The 14,543-nt window shown below is 44.7% G+C and overlaps 1 protein-coding gene and 1 pseudogene across 1 annotated transcript in view; one reads left to right on the top strand and one right to left on the bottom strand.

The window, feature by feature from the left end:
- The window catches only part of LOC115635664, a 1,110,108-nt pseudogene that overhangs the window by 185,595 nt on the left and 909,970 nt on the right, over positions 1–14,543 (bottom strand).
- Positions 1–14,543, top strand: part of LOC115635684 (zinc finger protein 239-like) — an 861,693-nt gene that overhangs the window by 223,778 nt on the left and 623,372 nt on the right. The gene's annotated exons all lie outside the window — the stretch shown is intronic.

Raw genomic sequence — 14,543 nt, 5'->3', positions numbered from 1 at the left:
GCTTGTCTATATGTGCTTTCAGGGATGTGTCTGTCAGGGCCTCAGGGCATGCAAACTCTGGGTATGTCTACACTATGAGATTATTCCAATTTTACATAAACCAGTTTTTTAAAACAAATTGTGTAAAGTCAAGTGCACGCGGCCCCACTAAACACATTAATTCAGTGGTATTTTGGCATTTCATCTTCTGGAACGGAGCTCTGATAGAACAGATTTATCTTCCCATACAGCGATTAGATCCAGTATCTCTAGTACGGTCCATGCTGGAGCTCTTTTTGGATTTGGGACTGCATGGCCACCCGTGCTGATCAGCGCTTCATGCTGGGCAAGCAGGAAATGAAATTCAGAAGTTTGCAGGGCTTTTCCTGTCTACTTGGCCAGTGCATCAGAGATCAGATTGCTTTCCAGAGCCACGCTAACCCTAATCCGACATGGCAATACCAATTTCAGCGCTACTCCCCTTGTCAAGGAGGAGTACAGAAATCCGTTTTAAGAGCCCTTTATATCGATATAAAGGGCTTCATTGTGTGGATGGGTGCACGGTTAAATCGGTTTAACGCTGCTAAATTCGGTATAACGCATAGTGTAGATGAGGCAACACATCTAGCTAATTGATGATCAGAAGGAAACCTCTTGCTTAACCTCTGAAATTGATTGCTGGACAAGTTTTATCTAAGTGATGTATTATTGTAATACTAATGAATAAAAGAAAATTTGGGGTAGTTGGAGTCTTCAGGGACTTTCCCTCTGGATATATCTTGTGGCCCCACTGGCAGATGGAAAATTGGCTATTGGAAGACTGCTGCTGTGCCACTCGAGAGCCACACCCAAAGTTGGTAATTATTGAGAGTTGGGGGTGTTTTACTAACCTGTTGCAGACGTGTGTAAGTGCTTGAGACTAAGTAAAGTTTAGCTTTAAGTGAAAGCACTCATGTGTTGTCCTGTTTGTGCCAGCCACCTGTTGACCAGATGGCCATGTCTCCATTGATTTATTTCCTGACACCACCTCGCACAGAGAAAAGTTACCAAGAGCTTTGGGTTGAAAGTACCCTGGGTAACAGGCTGAGCTCTGCCTCCAATGTTCCGATTCCCTCTGCGCAGTGAGTGTGACTCTGGATCAAGACATTGCTCAGCCCCAACTCATCTTGTCTGAGGCTCAGAAAAGTGAGAGACGGGCAGACAAACAGCAGCAAGTGCCCAACAATCCCAAGTGATTTGAATCTTGGGCCTGTGTGCTAGGCTGTGAGGGATTCACCTTGGGGAGATATTACTGGGAGGTGAAGGTGGGGAATAGGCTACTCTGGGCTGTGGGGGTGGCCAGAGAGTCTGTAAGGAGAAAGGGATAGATCAAACTTTAACCCAGAGGGGTAATGTGGGCTGGGCAGCAGTGTTTAGGTCATTTCTGGACTCTCACCTCCCCTCTGACCCACCTGCCCTGGTGCTGGATCTGCAGCAGGATCCAGGTTTGTCTGGACTATGAATGAGGGCAGGTGACATTTTTCAAGGCTGGAGATGAGGCCTTGATCTTCAGTTTCCCTCAAGCCTCTGTCCCTGGGAGAGAATCCACCCCTGGTTGTGGGATAGAGGAGTCACTGAGACATGGAAGGGATGGGGGAGTGTCCCACTGAGGTCCCTGAAATAAGCCTATCTAGCCTCACACACCCTTGTCTTTATGACCCTGGAAGTCTCCTGTCTTCCTGCAGACTTAGTACCTTGCAGTCCCAGGGATGGGAGGGGGAGGTGTGAAAAACTACTGGAGCTGCAGGCAGGAGCAGAGGGGCTCCGATGGGTAGAGGTGGGGGCTGCAGGGCCAGAACTACTGGAGGGTCAAGTACAGAAGTGATGTGGCAGCTGGGGCTCTAATAACCAGTTGGGCTGGGGGATAGGCAGATGTGAAGGTGGCAGGGACAGAGAATTAATTAATTGGGATTTGGGAGTTTTAGGGGAGAAGCTGAAGGTGCTACACCAGCAGGGAGTCTGGAAGAAAGAGACCCAGGGACTGTCAAGTGTGACCTCCAGGCCAGCAGGGAAGGGATGCTACAGTGAGGAGGAGCTGCTGGGAGGTGTGCGTGTGGGGAGGATGTCATTTGGATTATGATGGGCTGGCAGTGGGGAGGAGAGAGGCAGGTACAGGGCAAGTTTAACCAGAAGGGAGAGAAGAAATGAAAGGGGAAAAAAACAGGCAAAAACAAAAGTAAGTAGAGAAGACTGGGGAAAGCAGGGAGGAGTGAGGAACTGATATGAAAAGAGTGAAAACAAAGCAATCCTGGGAAGGGAAGACCTCTGGGGGAAGTGGGAGGGGAAGGGATAAACTCAGGGGAGAAAACTTGGAACCCAAGTTGGAATGATCTGTGATACGGAATAAAGGATATGTAGGGGGAGACGGAAATAAAATGTATAGAAAATGAGTACTAAAGACAACAATGTGCAAAACTGGCTGAAATGAAATAAAAGGGAATGAAATTCCTTTCACATTCTCTTTCCTTCTCCCAGGTGACACATGTACAGGATCCCTGGGAAGGATTTTGCTAATATGGGGGAAAAAGACCCTGCTGAGCTAATGGGCTAATTCCATTGCCAATATCAATGTGTCTGTAACTCTTCAAAGAACAGTAAGAGTAATTATTTGCTTACGAGATAATCGGTAGATTTTCTAACGTGCTGAAACTGCAGGGTGCACTTGTGCGTAAATGTGAATGAGGTATAGTCAGAGTCACATTATAAAAAGAGGGTGCCCACATTGGGAAAACTGAGTTCCCTATGGGAAAATTCCAGCAGGAACTATCCCTGTACTGATGATCATTTGACAATGCATCCATTAGACCCTAACTCTATTTAAGGCTGTGAGTATAACTATAATTGTAACTTGTACATAGATCTTTATAGGATTTTTATATGCTAATTGTAACTAACAAAACTTGTAAAACAGACAAGGCCTTGTACTTATGAATGTATGTGTTGCTGCTACCATTGGTCTTTTTGTGTTCTTAGAGACTCTAAATCTGAAGCAAGCAGCAGAAGTGACTTTCAGGCCTGGCCTACACTACGCGTTTATACCAAATTTAGCAGCATAAACCAAATTAACCCTGCACCCATCCACACAACGATACCCTTTATTTCAATATAAAGGGCTCTTAATATCGATATCTGCTCTCCTCCCCAATGAGGGGAGTAGCACTCAAATCGGCATTGCCATTTTGGAATAGGGTTAGTGTTGCTGCAATTCGACAGTATTGGCCTCCAGGTGGTATCCCAGAGTGCACCATTGTGACTGCTCTGGACAGCAATCTGGAGTCGGATGCACTTGCCAGGTAGACAGGAAAAGCCCCGTGAACGTTTGAATTTTATTTCCTGTTTGCCCAGTGTGGAGAGCTCATCAGCACAGGTAACTATGCAGTCTGAGAATCAAAAAAGAGCTCCAACATGGACTGCACAGGAGGTACTGGATCTGTTTGCTGTATGGGGAGAGGATGCTATGTGTGACACTGCATCCCATATTCTTCACAGTGATATTATGATATGTTTTTGGCATAATTATGATGTATTTCATGCAAGATGGTCATATGAGATCATTGAAAAGGTTATGATTTATTGAATATTATCCTATTTGTATCCATGTATCATTTTTGTATTTGAAGTTATCAATACTAACTATGAATCTGTATCTCACATGCTATTACACTTGGGTAACACCCACCAGGCAAAAGGCTCTCAGTATAGGTGGCGGGCTGGGAAGGGCCCATTCAGGTTAATGAGTCATTAGCGAGAACAGACCTTAGAAGAATCTTGTCTCCTACCTGGAAATCTTTCCTGAGGATGCTGCTGACAGCCTCTGACTGATGGCTGCTGTACCACCACAGGGACATGTGACCAGGTCACCTGGTGCTGGTCTCCATCTTGGGATATCAATGTTTTTCCACTGACTGGTATAGGAACCAAGCTTTGAAACAAAGAGTTGCCACCATATGCACAAGCTATTTAAGGCGGGGGAGTGACATCATGGTTCTTCACTGACTCTCCACCCAAAAGAATTCTGAAAACACCTGAGGAACAAAGACAGAACTGAAGTAGGGGGATGCTGGACCTAGGCAAGTGGGATTTTTAGCCTGTGAATGGAACACCTGGGGATTTTAAGCTTTAAGCAAATGCAGCTGGCCCCTTAAGAATCTTCAGCCTGCTTGTATCATCACTTAGGAGAGGATCTGCTATTCATGTCCAATCTCTTTAGTATATTAAGCTTAGATCGCATTTTTTGTTTATTTGCTAGGTACTCTGCTTTTGCTATTCCTTATAATCTACCTTTTGTAGTTAAACTGTTTTTGCTTTGTCTAAAACCAGTGTGTGGGAGTCATAACTCGAGGCAGAAAGCTGTTGCATATTCTTCTCCACTTTGAAGGAGGGGACAAATTTCATGAGTTTACTCTATAGAATTCCCTGTGCAGTGCATGACAGTGTCATCTTGGGTTTACACTCCAGAGGAGATGTGTGCCTGAGTAACTGGGAAGTTCCCTAGATTGAGCCTCCCCATGCAGAGCTGATCACAGAATCTGCATATAACTGCAGCTGGGTGTGTCCTTACCTGTATGTGTGCTGGTGAAAGTACAGGCTGGAGCTTGGGAGAGGGTTTGGCAGGCTGGTCACAGTGTAAAGGGAGCCCAGGCTGGTGGGTCAGTGGGACTCAGCAGTACCCCAGTTCCAGGTGACACCCCTGGGAGAACCTGTCACACTATGATCAGCGAAAATCAATACTTTGTTGTTAGTGATCCATTCTCAGTGGGTGAAGTTATTTTCCCTTAAGACAAGTGCTGCTTTAGCCACAACAAAGATCTTGTTGGAGCAAGTCTGTTATTGGAAACTTCTCGCTAAGGTAGAGTCTGACAGAGGAACACATTTTACTGGACAAATGTTCCCAACATGTTTACAGTTGTTGGAAGTGCAACAAAATTGTGTATTCCCCAAAGGCCTCAATTGTCAAGGATGGAAGAACAAATCGCACCATCAAACTAATGCTGCGGTAACTGGTAGATGCCAATTGATGTAATTGGGACACCCTGATTCCAATCATTTAAATGACACTCAGGGCAACTCCAGCTGCTTCAGCAGATCATATAACCTACCTTTGAGGTGATGATTTGGTCAATTATGTGAATGCCAGAGCATCTTTTGTTGTTACCAGTGGCACACAGCCAGAGCGAGTTAAATTGGAAATCTCTCTGCAAGCATTACAAAAACATTTGAATCAGATTCACTTGCAGGTAGCTGTTAAAGTGGGAAAATCCAAACAGAAGGCAAAAACCTATTTTGATAAAAGTCAAAAAGAAAATACTTTTACCAAATTAAATTGGAGATCAGGTTATACTCCTATTATATGCTGTACCAGAACAGGATTTATGTAACCAGTGAACAGGCCACACTATATTCTGGATAGACTCAGTTCCTCTGTATAGAGAATCAGAACAACACATACACAAAGAAAGACAGATAGAAAAAGAAAAGGTCAGTCAAGAGATTAGCATAATAGAATTAAAGTTGTACCGGAAAAGAACTATTTCTCCACAGGCAGAGGAACCAGAAACTCTGACTACAAAAAAGGAAGCAAAGGATCAGAGTGAGTATGGGGGAAAAGTGCCCCTGCTGCCCCAGCTCGCCTCCACTCCGCCTGCTCCCCTGGGCGCACTGCTGATGCTCTGCTTCTCCACCTTCCCTCCCAGGCTTGCCGCACGCGAAACAGCTGTTTCATGCAGCAAGGCTGGGAGGGAGAAGCCGAGCGGTGGGACACTCGGGGGAGGCGGCGGTGGTGGAGCGGAGAGCAGTTCCTCTACCCCATGTTACTTCTTGTGCCGCCGCCCCCCCCCCATTTTAGCTCACCTCTGCTCCGCCTGCTCCCCTGAACGCACCACCGCTCCGTTTCTCCGCCCTCCCTCCCAGGCTTGCCACACGTGAAACAGCTGTTTCGGGCAGCAAGGCTGGGAGGGAGGGGAGAGGGAGGAGAAGCTGAGCGGCAGGCTCTCGGGGGAGGCGGCAGTGGTGGAGGGGAGGGGAGCTGAAGCAGGGAGCAGTTCCTGTACCCCCCCATTACTTCCTGTGCCCCACCACCCTAGCTCACCTCTGCTCCGCCTGCTCCCCTGAACGCACCGCTGCTCCGCTCCTCTGCCCTCCCTTGCCTGAGAGAGGGGAAGAAGCGGAGAGGCGGTGCACCCAGGAGAGCGGAGCAGAGGTGAGCTAGGGCGGGAGGCCAGGAAGCCGGGGCGGGGGAGGAGGGGTATTCAGCATGCCCGGGGGAGGAGCGGAGCTGGGGCGGGGCCGGGCGACATGAAAATAAAGGGAGGCTGGCTAAAAAAATTTTAGCTTGGGGCAGCAAAAATCCTAGAGCTGGCCCTGGTTCCAGTGCAACAAGAAACAAGAATAATCAAGGTGAATCAGCATGTTATGTTGGAACTAAAGGCAAAAACTTTTCTGTTAAAACTTCAGATGTAATGATAACAGTGATCTGGGTGCAATAACAAATTTAAAAAAAATCAAGGCCTAAAAGGAATACGACACCTTTCAACTAACAATTTCTTTGAATGGAATTATCAGCCAGCACAAGGACAATTTATACCTAAGACTTGGGATAAAATGTTATTTATCTAGATTACAAAGGATGAATATAGCAAACACAGGAATGCAGGGGCAAGATTAGAAAGGCAAAGACACAAAATGAGCTCAAACTAGCTATGGGAAAAAAGGGAAGCAAGATGACTTTTTATCAATACATTAGAAGCAAGAGGAAGACCAAGGACAGGGTAGGCCCACTGCCCAGTGAGGAGGGAAAAACAGTAACCGGAAACTTGGAAATGGCAGAGATGCTTAATGACTTTTGTTTCTGTCTTCACTAAGAAATCTGAAGGAAGGTCTAACTTAGTGAATGCTTATGGGAAGTGGGTAGGTTTAGAAAATAAAATAAAAAAAGAACAAGTTAAAAATCACTTAGAAAAGTTAGATGCCTGCAGTTCACCAGGGCCTGACGAAATGCATCCTAGAATACTCGAGCTAATAGAGGAGGTATCTGAGCCTCTAGCTATTATCTTTGGAAAATCATTGGAGACAGGAGAGATTCCAGAAGACTGGAAAAGGGCAAATATAGTGCCCATCTATAAAAAAGGGAAATAAAAACAACCCAGCTAACTACAGACCAGTTAGTTTAACTTGTGCGCCAGGGAAGATAATGGAGCAAGTAATTAAGGAATTCATCTGCAATCACTTGGAAGGTGGTAAGGTGATAGGGAATAGCCAGCATGGATTTGTAAAGAACAAATCGTGTCAGACCAATCTGATAGCGTTCTTTGATAGGATAACGAATCTTGTTGATAAGGGAGAAGCGGTGGATGTTGTATACTAAAGTCTAGGTAAGGCATTTGATACGGTCTTGCATGATATTCTTATTGATAAACTAGGAAAGTACAATTTAGATGGGGCTACTATAAGGTGGGTGCATAACTGGCTGGATAACCATACTCCGAGAGTAGTTATTAATGGTTCCCAATCCTGCTGGAAAGGTATAACAAGTGGGGTTCCACAGGGGTCACTTTTGGTACTGGCTCTGTTCAATATCTTCATCAACGACTTAGATATTGGCATAGAAAGTATGCTTATTAAGTTTGCAGATGATACCAAACTGGGAGGGGTTGCAACTGCTTTGGAGGACAGGGTCAAAATTCAAAATGATCTGGATAAATTGGAGAAATGGTCTGAGGTAAACAGGATGAAGTTTAACAAAGTCAAATTCAAAGTGCTCCACTTAGGAAGGAAAACTCAATTTCACACATACAAAATGGGAAGAGACTGTCCAGGAAGGAGTACAGCAGAAAGCAAGGGCGGCTCCAGGCCCCAGCACCCCAAGCGCATGCTTGGGGTGGCATGCCGCGGGGGGCACTCTGCTGGTTGCCAGGAGGGCAGCAGGCAGGCAGCCTTTGGCGGCATGCCTGCGGAGGGTCCACTGGTCCTGCTGCTCCAATGGACCTCCAGCAGGCTTGCCTGCAGAGGGTCCGCTGGTCCCATGGCTTTGGTGGAGCTGCGGGACCAGCGGACCCTCTGCAGGCACGCTTGTGGGAGGTCCACTGGAGCTGTGGGACTGCGAACTGGCAGAGTGCCCCCTGCAGCATGCTGCCATGCTTGGGGTGGCGAAATGTCTAGACCCATCCCTGGCAGAAAGGGATCTCGGGGTTATAGTGAACCACAAGCTAAATATGAGTCAACAGTGTGATACTGTTGGAAAAAAGCAAATGTGATTCTGGGATGCATTAACAGGAGTGTTGTGAGCAAGACACGAGAAGTCATTCTTCTGCTCTACTCTGTGCTGGTTAGGCCTCAACTGGAGTATTGTGTCCAGTTCTGGGCACCACATTTCAAGAAAGATGGAGAAATTGGAGAGGGTCCAGAGAAGAGCAACAACAATGATTAAAGGTCTAGAGAACATGACCTATGAAGGAAGGCTGAAAGAATTGAGTTTGTTTAGTTTGGAAAGAGAAGACTGAGAAGGGACATGATAGCAGTTTTCAGGTATCTAAAAGAGTGTCATGAGGAGGAGGGAGAAAACTTGTTCACCTTAGCCTCTAAGGATAGAATAAGAAGCAATGGGCTTAAACTGCAGCAAGGGAGATTTAGATTGGACATTAGGAAAAGTTCCTAACTGTCAGGGTGGTTAAACACTGGAATAAATTGCCTAGTGAGGTTGTGGAATCTCCATCTCTGGAGATATTTAAGAGTAGGTTAGATAAATGTCTATCAGGAATGATCTAGACAGTATTTGGTCCTGCCCTGAGGGCAGGGAACTGGACTCTATGACCTCTCGAGGTCCCTTCCAGTCCTAGAATCTAATTGACTAATAGAACAACTTTGGCAATACATAAGATACAGAGTCATATGTCAAGTCTGTATAAATTGGAATTACATTTTGTATTGAAGGATAAGTGAACATTTGTATTGTGGAAAAGTTTCCCACTGGAGGTCCAGAGATGTGGAGGAAGGTATGTGAATTATTTTCCAAAAATTTTAGGCTAATGCTTCTTCCAACTATTCATAACAAGTTTTATCAAAAGGTGAAAAGATTAATTAATAAGAAACTTGTTCCTGAATATGACATAAAAGAAAATGAGCAAATGCCTTTTGTGGATTAGAAAGGAGAAAAAATTTCTCCTTTAGTTAAGAAATTCTTTCCTGAATTATTTTCTGAGTGCTGGCTGGTGAGTCTTGCCCACAGGCTTAGGGTTTAGCTGATCGCCATATTTGGGGTCAGGAAGGAATTTTCCTCCAGGGCAGATTGACAGAAGCCCTGGAAGTTTTTCACCTTCCTCTACAGCGTGGGGCATGGGTCACTTGCTGATGGGTTCTCTGCAGCTTGAGGTCTTCAAACCACAATTTGAAGACTTCAATAACTCAGACATAGGTTAGGGGTTTGTTATAGAAGTGGATGGGTAGGATTCTGTGGCCTGTTTTGTGCAGGAGGTCAGACTAGATGATCATATTGGTCCCTTCTGACCCTAAAGTCTGAGTCTAAATCTGGGGGGGGGGTGGAGGAGAGAGAGAAGGATAAGACATATTACAAGTGAAGGTAAATCTTCACCAATAAGTAGGGGAATCCCATATGAATCATGAAACACAAAACCAAATGTCAAAGCTCAGTAAAAAAAGGCGACGCATTGACCATATAACCTAGGTTATGAAAATGAAGGAAAATATGAAGCTTGTATCCAAATTAAGTCTTTGGGTAGTATAAAATTCATTAATAAATATTTTAAAGTAAAGGTACAGGCTATAGTAGTGGGAAAGAACTATGATTCACAAGATCCTATGGAATGTCCAGTTCCACAAGATGGCCTTGCTAGTGGTCTCACTGCTACACCTATACCAGAGGAATTAAGTACAATTTATTCATATCCTTGTTGTGTTGAATGTAGCTACTTGGCAAATAAGTGAATTTAGTTACTATAGGAATACTAAGGTTGTGTCTTTTTCCGTACTCCTTGTAGATAAGATTACTGCTTATCAATGAATACAGGATATTTCCAATTTAGATATCAAGATACAAACATTTATGTTTCTAGAAGAAAACAAGGAATTAATTCTTTTGGAGTTTTGAATAGTATCACAGGTTCATTTGGCACAGGAATGTCAATTTGGAATAAGGTTAATATTGAAAGAATCAAAAAGCATATCAATTATGTGATTCAGGAAGACATTAACAAATTAACCCCATGTTAAAGGGAATTTATTGTTTAGCAACTGAAAAATCATTTATGGTGTATAATATGCATGAAATAACCAAATTGTTTAATGAAACTCAAAATAAGTTCAGGAGTACTTGTGGCACCTTAGAGACTAACAAATTTATCTGAGCATAAGCTTTCGTGGGCTACAGTCCACTTCTTTGGATGCATAGAATGGAACATATAGTGAGGAGCTATACATACACACATACAGAAAGCATCCAGGACACACCACACAATCCATTGTCTACAGCCAAGTTCTAAGATACTACTGCATTTGCTCCAATCCCTCAGACAGAGACAAGCACCTACAAGATCTCTATCAAGCATTCTTAAAACTACAATACCCACCTGCTGAAGTGAAAAAAACAGATTGACAGAGCCAGATGAATATCCAGAAGTCACCTCCTACAAGACAGGCCCAACAAAGAAAATAACAGAACACCACTAGCTGTCACCTTCAGCCCCCAGCTAAAACCTATTCAGCACATCAAAGATCTACAACCTATCCTGAAAGATGATCCCTCACCTCTTACAGATCTTGGGGGACAGACCTGTCCTCAATTACAGACAACCCCCCAACCTGAAGCAAATACTCACCAGCAACCACACACCACACAACAAACACTAACCCAGGAACCTACCCTTGCAACAAAGCCTGATGCCAACTCTGTCCACATATCTATTCAAAGTGACATCATCATAGGACCTAATCACATCAGCCATGCCATCAGGGGCTCATTCACCTGCACATGTGATATATGCCATCATGTGCCAGCAATGCCCCTCTGCCATGTACATTGGCCAAACTGGACAGTCTCTATGCAAAAGAATAAATGGACACAAATCTGACGTCAGGAATCATAACATTCAAAAACCAGTAGGAGAACACTTCAACCTCTCTGGTCACTCAACAACAGACCTGAGGGTAGTAATTTTGCAACAGAAAATCTTCAAAAACAGACTCCAACGAGAAACTGCTGAACTTGAATTGATATGAAAATTAGATACAATCAACTTAGGCTTCAATAGAGACTGGGAATGGCTGAGCCATCTCCCCCATGTAAGTATTCTCATACTTCTTATCAAACTGTCTGTACTGGGCTATCTTGATCATCACTTAAAAGTTCTCATACTTAATTGGCCTCTCAAGAGTTGGTAAGACAACTCCCACCTTTTCATGCTCTCTGTATGTGTATATATCTCCTCACTATATGTTCCATTCTATGCATCCGAAGAAGTGGGCTGTAGCCCATGAAAGCTTTTGCTCAAATAAATTTGTTAGTCTGTATCTGCAAAAAGAACAGGTACTTGTGGCACCTTAGAGACTAACACGGCTGCTACTCTGAAACCTATCAAAATAAATTTAATCAATTGATGAAATAATCAAAAAAATCACTATTTTGGAAAAGAAATTTGTTCAGTATAAGTAATAAACACTATAATTCTTAAAACTGAAAGAAGTACCAGAATTAAATCAGAGATCAGAATTGGTATTGCCTACATTGTATTCAAAACATGGAGGAGAAAGAATCAAATGGCAAACTAAATGTAAAAAAAAACAAAAAACCATTTGTTGCAGTTAGAAACTTGAGATCTGTAACACCACATCCCAGCCATGACACATGTTAAGAACATACTGTACCGTCTGCCATCCGCAAGGCAAGGCAAGGGGATGCTGCTGTGTAGCGCTGCAGTACTGCGTCTGCCAGCAGCACCCAGGAGACATACGATGACAGTGAAAAACAGGTGAGAAATGATTTTTTCCCCATTGCTTTCACCGAGGGGGCTGATATGTACCCAGAACCACCCGCAACAATGTTTTTGACCCATGAGGCATTTGGAGCTCAACCCAAAATTCAGATGGTTGGCAGAGACTGCAGGAACTGTGGGATAGCTACAGTCATCAGTCGCTCTTCCCTCAGTGAGAGCAACTGCAGACAATCGTTTTGTGCCTTTTTTCCCGTGCAGACGCCATAGCAGGGCAAGCATGGAGCTTGCTCTGATTGCTGCAGCAGTTATGAGCACTGTAAACAGCACGCACATTATCCTTCAGTATATACAGAACCAGAACCTGCAAAGGCAGGCAAGGAGGCAACGGCAGCAATGGCAGGGCAGTCACGAGAGTGATAAGGACATGGACTTCTCGGGAACACTGATTCTGGGCCTGGAAAACAAGAACAAACTGGTGGGACTGCATAGTGTTGCAGGTCTGGGATGATTCACAGTGGCTGTGAAACTCTCTCACGTGTAAGGGAACTTTCATGAAACTTTGTGACTTGCTTTCCCCTGCCCTGAAGCACAAGAATACCAAGATGAGAGCAGCCCTCAGTTCACAAGCGAGTTGCGATAGCCCTCTGGAAGCTTGCAACACCAGACAGCTACGGGTCAGTCAGGAATCAATTTGGAGTGGGCAAATCTACTATGGGGGATGCTGTGATCCAAGTAGCCAAAGTGATCTTTGACCTGCTGCTATCAAGAGTCGTGACTCTGGGAAATGTGCAGGTCATAATGGATGGCTTTGCTGCAGTAGGATTCCCTAACTGTGGTGGGGAGGTAGACTAAACACATACCCCTATCTTGGGACCGGAGCACCAAGGCAGCCAGTATATAAACCGAAAGGGGTACTTTTCAATGGTGCTGTAAGCACTGGTGGATCACAAGGGATGTTTCACCAACATCAGCGTGGGATGGCCGGGAAACGTACATGATGCTCGCATCTTTAGGAACTCTGGTCTGTGTCAATGGCTGGAGCAAGGGACTTACTTTCGAGACCAGAAAATAAATGTTGGAAATGTTGAAATGCCTATAGTTATCCTTGGTGACCCAGCCTACCCCTTAATGCCATGTCTCATGAAGCCATACACAGGGAGCCGGGACAGTAGTCAGGAGCTGTTCAACTATAGGCTAAGCAAGTGCAGAATGGTGGTAGAATGTGCCTTTGGACATTTAAAAGTGAGCTGGCGCAGTTTACTGACAGCATGGGGACAAGCTGACCAGCCCTCTGTGGAAAAAGAAGTGGTTCAGGACTATTTAGAAGAGCTGGATGAGCACAAGTCCATGGGGTTGGATGTGCTGCATCCGAGGGTGCTAAAGGAGATGGCTCTGCAATCACATCTGCCATTGGCCATTATCTCTGAAAACTCATGGTGATCCAGGGAGGTGCCAGCTGACTGGGAAAAGGCTAATGTAGTGCCCATCTTTAAAAAGCAGAAGGAGGATATGTGGAACTATAGGCCAGTCAGCCTCACCTCAGCCCCTTGGAAAAATCATGGAGCAGGTCCTCAAGAAATCAATTCTGAAGCACTTAGAGGAGAGGACAGTGATCAGGAACAGTCAGCATGAATTCACCAAGGGAAAGTCATGCCTGACTAACCTAATTGTCTTCTATGTGGAGATAAGTGGGTCTGTGGATGAGGGGAAAGCAGTGGATGTATTATTCCTTGATTTTAGCAAAGCTTTTGATACAGTCTCCCACAGTATTTTTGCCAGCAAGTTAAAGAAGTATGGGCTGGATGAATGCACTATAAGGTAGATAGAAAGCTGGTAGATCATTGGGCTTCGTGGGTAGTGATCAATGGCTCCATGTCTAGTTGGCAGCTGGTATCAAGTGGAGTGCCCCAAGGGTTGGTCCTGGGGCTGGTTTTGTTCAATAACTTCATTAATGATCTGGAGGATGGCGTGGACTGCACCCTCAACAAGTTTTCAGATGACAGTAAACTGGGAGGAGTGGTAGATATGCTGGAGGGTAGGGATAGGATACAGGGAGACCTAGACAAATTAGAGGATTGGGCCAAAAGAAATCTGATGAGGTTCAACAAGGACAAGTGCAGAGTCCTGCATTTAGGATGTAAAAATCCTATGCACTGCTACAGACTAGGGACCAAAGCCCTGGCTGCGATGATTTAGATGGGGATTGGTCCTGCTTTGAGCAGGCTGTTGGACTAGATAACCTCCTGAGTTACCTTCCAACCCTGATATTCTATAGTTCTATGAGGTTGATGGGGAAAATTCTTCCCTCAACCTAGTAATGTCTACATGAGGACTTAGATTGGCTTAACTACACCATTTTCCACACCCCTGAGTGATGTAGTTATGACAACCTAATTTTCAAAAGTAGACCAGGCCTTAGTGTAAATGAAAATCAGGCCTGTGAAACACTGATTCCAGCTTTAGTATCACTCCTTAGATAAACAAACCCTTCTCCTGCAAGTTCAGCATCCCAGTTAGGCACTAATGCCCAAGTAAAACTCCAGAGACCCATCAGCAGAGGGGTTGGTTGCAGGATCAGAACCT

The sequence above is a fragment of the Gopherus evgoodei genome, chromosome 15 (assembly GCF_007399415.2).
Source record: "Gopherus evgoodei ecotype Sinaloan lineage chromosome 15, rGopEvg1_v1.p, whole genome shotgun sequence".
Taxonomy (NCBI): Eukaryota; Metazoa; Chordata; order Testudines; family Testudinidae; genus Gopherus; species Gopherus evgoodei.
This window is presented reverse-complemented; position numbering and strand designations above follow the sequence as displayed.